The sequence below is a fragment of the Otolemur garnettii genome, unplaced genomic scaffold, assembly GCF_000181295.1.
Source record: "Otolemur garnettii isolate 467f Iridium unplaced genomic scaffold, OtoGar3 scaffold00192, whole genome shotgun sequence".
Taxonomy (NCBI): Eukaryota; Metazoa; Chordata; class Mammalia; order Primates; family Galagidae; genus Otolemur; species Otolemur garnettii.
In genome coordinates, this window is record NW_003852587.1 from 2,277,221 (window position 1) to 2,282,676 (window position 5,456).

The window sequence follows — 5,456 nt, forward strand, 5'->3', positions numbered from 1 at the left end:
ATAGCCTACTAGCTTTCTAGAATACATTTATGATCAAAAAAGATTATTTCAACATAGATGAAGGGCCTTAGAACTTTTTCCTTATTGGCTTCCTGGGAAGTTCAAATACATTGCTCTTCTGCAATCCCACATCTTTCTTAACAGAAAGTTTAAAGGTTATTGTACCTTTTGCACACTACTCATAAACTGACTTGATTCATGATAGCACTTTTTAATAACCTTTATCCAACAAAGATGACTCTGTGGCCCCAGTGGAAACACTAGAGGCCTAAAGATTTTTTTCTAACAATAACAGCATAGCTGGGATTTTTTGTTCAGGAATGCAACACACAATAGAAAAAGTAATTTATTTCTTTGAACCCTCACAGACTTCCTGAAAGGATCCAATATCACTATAAGGTAAATATGGCAAATTTAACAATTGTGGGTTTCAAGTAAGTATAAATGAAGATAGTCCTTTTTTTTTTTTAAGTATTCTGGGCCAGGCACAGTGGCCCAGGCCTATAATCCTAGCACTGGGAGGCTGAGACAGGAGGATCCCTTGAGCTTAGGAGTTCCAGACAAGCCTGAGCAAAAGCTAGACCCAGTCTCTACCAAAAGTAGAAAAATTAGCCAGTCATTGTGGCAGAACTCTGTAGTTACAGCTACTCAAGAGGGTGAGGCAGGAGAATCACTTGAGCCTAAGAGTTTGAGGCTGCTGTCAACTAGGCACTCCAGCCTGGGCAAAAGAGTGAAACTCCTTCTCAAAAAAAAAAAAAGTAATCTACTCTTTTCTTCTCCCTTAATCAAATTAAAAACTCCTCCCTTACAAATTTAGATTCTAGAAAGAATTTCATAATACCCTAGAGCAGTATTCTCTGGTCAATTATTTAGTTATAGATACCTTTTAAACTCAGAAGATACAACATCTTCTTCAACATACAGAAATGTCAAAGATGTTAAAGAAAATAATTAAAATAAAACATAAGCAGAGCTACTGTACATATTTTAAAATAAATTTTCTATATAAAACTACAAAAGTAAAATTCTTTTCCCATATAATATTTTACAAATTAAATGAATAAGATACTCTGATGATGGAGGCTGACAATCGATTTAATACTGGCAAGAAAACAATCAACAGCAACCAACATTTTTAACTTGGTGATTTAAACAAGGAATAATAAAAGGAAAAATAATCAATAGAAATAAACCAACAGAAATAAAATTTTGATGGAACTACACAACAAAAGAGAAATAGAATTTACCCTGAATAGGCTTGGTGCCTATAGCTCAACTCACATACACCCAAGTTGGCGGGTTCAAACACAGCCCAGTCCTGCCAAACAGCAATGACAACTACAACCAAAAAATAGCCAGGCATTGTGACTGGTGCCTGTAGTCACAGCTACTTGGGAGGCTGAGACAAGAGAATTGCTTAAGCCCAGGAGTTTGAGGTTGTGATGAGCTGTGACACCACAGCACTCTACTGAGGGCGAGAAAGTGAGACTCTGTCTCAAAATAATAATATTAATAATAATAATAAGTAAAAATAAATGTAAAAAATAATAATTTACCGAATAAAAAACCAAATAATTTACTGAATAAAAATGTTTTTTCACATTATATTTTCTTCCTACTTTTCCATTGACTAAGCACTTTATCTCACTTGCTATTGTAGAGCAGAACACATCAGCCTTTAAGAAGGAGACCAGTGTGTCATCAGACCCATGTGATAAGTACTAAAAGAGTTTAAATATAGATTACTGTCTAACATATGAGCTGGACAACTATCTAGTATAAAAGAAAATACTGTGGAGAGCTCATGTGTTATTTCTACTGATTCTCCTAATATATGAACACAGTATACCTCCATACTTATATATGGCTATGTTAATTTCTCTCAGCAATACTTTCTATATATCATAATACAAATCTTTTTTTGTTTGTTTGTTTTATATAATTTAACATTACTGTATTTCCTTGTAAGAGGGTTTCAACAAATTTTACAGGTGTCAATCAACCCTTGTTCAAATTGGGCACACAAAATCTAGCATCATGGGAGTTTTACTTATTTGGAAGTGAATTTTTAACTATCAATACAAATGCCAAGATACTACACAAAACATCCACAGGAACTTTTTTCATTTTTTTGAATTGTACACAAACATTTCCTACATAATCCAACATACAACAGAGAAATGGTACATCTTTTTCTTTCAATTTGCATACAATGGAAAAACAAGAATATATATATATATTACAAAGTTTAACTAATAGACACTAGCAAGTTGACAGTTTAAGTCTATAGGTGAGAAATTATCTAATAAAAATAATCAGAATTTATTCAGCATCAGTCACTTCCATAACCAAGTGTTATTTTAATTAATAAAACTTGCTGCCAATTAAGCTTCTGGTATAAACTTATACTAGTACCCAATATGTAGCACTGCTCCCCACCTTGGTTTTTTATAATTACTAACAGAAAATTGTTGAAAAGTCAGGGCAAGCATTTGCAACAAACAAAAAATCCCCAGCTTATAAGCATGAACATGTATGATGGAATTTCTTCCCAGCAATAGACTTATAAACCATCAAGAAATCATCAGAACTGAATTTGCCAAAGTATTTTGCCTATGTCCAAGAAGAGAAGCAATAATATCCAACAGAGCTGAAAATCAAACTTAGTGTTTAGTTTGGAGATGGGTTGGAAATTCAGCCACCATCTGAAAAATGACTGCCTTAAAGAAAAAAATGACCACCAAAAAAATAGGTTCACTAAATTTATTTTAAAAATCATAAAACATTTCTTACAAAAGAGCATAACATTCTGCACACTGCTCTGAACAGATGCCAGGGACATGTGGACTATTGTTACTTTTCCTCCCTGTCCCACCCCCCAAATGTTACAGTGACCACAAAGCAAGGTGTTCACAATTATTACATGGGGGGAACTTTTTTAAACCACCAACAATGAACAAAAAGTAAAATTCACTCACTCTGCTGCTGTTTCAAAATTTCAATGTTAGTTTTTGCACGCCCTTCCCCCACCCCCAACCCTGTTTGTAAGGAACTAAAACATTACATCTGGTGAACAGCAAAGATTTCACTACACCTCAAATGCAGAACACCTATGAAGAAGAAGAATGTTGGCTTTTTAAACAGAAGCAGATAAAAAAAAAAACAAAAAGATGCAGGACCCCTTCAGTTCTTCACTAGTCTTAGAAAAACGTTTCAGAATATTGCTTCACACTGTTCTGCAGTAAATACAGTGCATTCTGTATCTGGTCCTGTGTTCCTGTAATGGTAATGATCCGATCTTCGGATCCTTCTAAAGGCTCATCGATTTTGATGGAAGCTCTCGACTCATGACGGATTTGTTTAATCCGCTGACCACCTTTGCCAAAATAGATCCAGCCAAATCTTTGGGAATAGTTACTTGTGTAGTAATAATAGGTCCACCAAGATCGCCATATGAGCCACGATCCCCTGCATAGGATAATCATATCCGGAGCCACCCTGTGGTTCATAAGCCATCTGCCATTCTGATGGGCTCCATGTATCTATTGCAGAATCCCAAGTTTCATCAGCACTGAAACCAACCATTCCATCGTAACAGTCCCCAGGTCTTCCTCCTCTGTCATAGGCCATTAGATCTCCTCCTCTAGGTGGTGGTGGTGGAGGTGGAGGGAGATTCCGAGCTCTGCTACCACCCTGGCCACCGCGTCCAGGAGGAGGGGGAGGTGGTCCTCTACGAGGGCTCATGTCATCATAATCTCTTCTAGACGGAGGCATGGGAAGCTCACTCCGACCAGGAGGCATTCTGTCAAAACCACCTCTTCCTTGCATTGGGAATCCCACGGGCAGTCCACGGTGGTCATCAAACATCATCGTAAAATCACCATAGTCATAGGTTTCATCATAAAAATTGGGATCATAAGGCTGTGCAAGTCCTTTGATGGGAGACTCAGATATAAGATCAAGGATGATCTTTATGCACTCTATGACCCTATCAGGCTTTCCTCCAATAAGAACGACTCTGTCAGTGGAATGAGGACAGCATTCCTGGAACAGCTTGATTGTTGTTTGAGTGTTCTCTCGAAGTTCTTTGATTTTAGCACCTTTCACCCCAATAATTCCTCCTGCCAGACTCTGATGAATCAACAGTCTCAACTCGCAGTCAAAATCACTTCCTTTATAGTGCTGGTAATTTAAGCATTCCACAGCATCAGATTCGAACGGGAGCTGGCTGGTTGCAGTGGGTGATAGCAACTGCAGGCCCTCTTCCAACGTAGGGATGATTTTCTTCAGAATTTCTCCAGTTGTTTCAATATCAGCACTGATACTCAATATGCGCTCGGGGCCACTGCTGTCTGGGACTGAAACATTGGCATTGTAGTAAGTACGGAGAGCCTTAATATTCTTGCCTCCTTTTCCAATCACTGCCCCAGCATTCTTGCTCTGAAGCAGAATGCGTAATTCAACCATCTCATCAGTGTTTCTAGATCTTTTAAATGCTTGTTCTTCTTCCATATCTTCTGCAGGATGCTTACCAAATTCACCATTGGTTTCAGTGTTGGGGAAGGTTTCCTCTGGCTGTTCCGTTTCCATTTTCTTATTTAAATGGACACACCAATCAAGTTATATGTCCTCGTAGAGCAGAACTGAAATGTTCTGGGCAGGACCAACAACTGACACCCTAATGCTGCTGTAGTCGCGGGAGGCCGCTGTCCCTTCGCCACCGCGCTGCCTCAGCCAGTCGGAGCTAGACAGAGCCATAATACAAATCTTAAACACATTTTACAAGTATCCCTAGCAACCTACTTAGATGTTTATTACATATTCATTTCAGTGATATTTTATGATGGTATATTCTTAAATGTAGGAATGTAACTGATTTTTGGATATTGTACTTATATCCTTTGATCTTGCAAAACTCATTTATTAATTCCAATACCTTTTTGTAGTGTCCTTAATATTGTCCTTGTAGATAATCATGTCACATAAGAATTTTTTAAGTTGTTTTATTTTCCTTTCCAACCAGAGTCCATTTCACTTCTTTTTCCTATCTTATTGCACTGGTTAGAATCTATAGCACAGTGTTGAATGAATAGAGAGAAGACATTCTCACCTCATTTCTAATCATCAGTCATCAGTAAGTATAATGTTAGCTGTCTTTCACAGATTCTCTTGATCAGGCCGGGGGAAGTACCCTTATTATTTTAGTTTGCAATGATCTTCTTACCATGAATGGATGTTGAATTTTTGTCAAATGCTTTTTCTTCATCTATTGAGATTAACATATATTTTTTTCTTCTTTTGACACTGTTAATATGGTGAATTATAGTGGTTGACTTTTTTGTTAATAAATTTTCTTTCCTAGGGTTGTCCCAATTGATCATGATGTATTACCATTTTTTAATATTGCTGTTTTATTAATACTTTGTTCTGTTTATGAAGATATTTTATCTATAGTT

At 37.0% G+C, this 5,456-nt stretch overlaps 1 pseudogene across 1 annotated transcript; it reads right to left on the bottom strand.

The window, feature by feature from the left end:
* Positions 1–2,751: 2,751 nt before the first annotated feature.
* On the bottom strand, positions 2,752–4,748 carry LOC100960226 (annotated as a pseudogene). The gene has a single exon (XR_154731.2). The product of XR_154731.2 is annotated as a heterogeneous nuclear ribonucleoprotein K pseudogene (transcript).
* Positions 4,749–5,456: the final 708 nt, after the last annotated feature.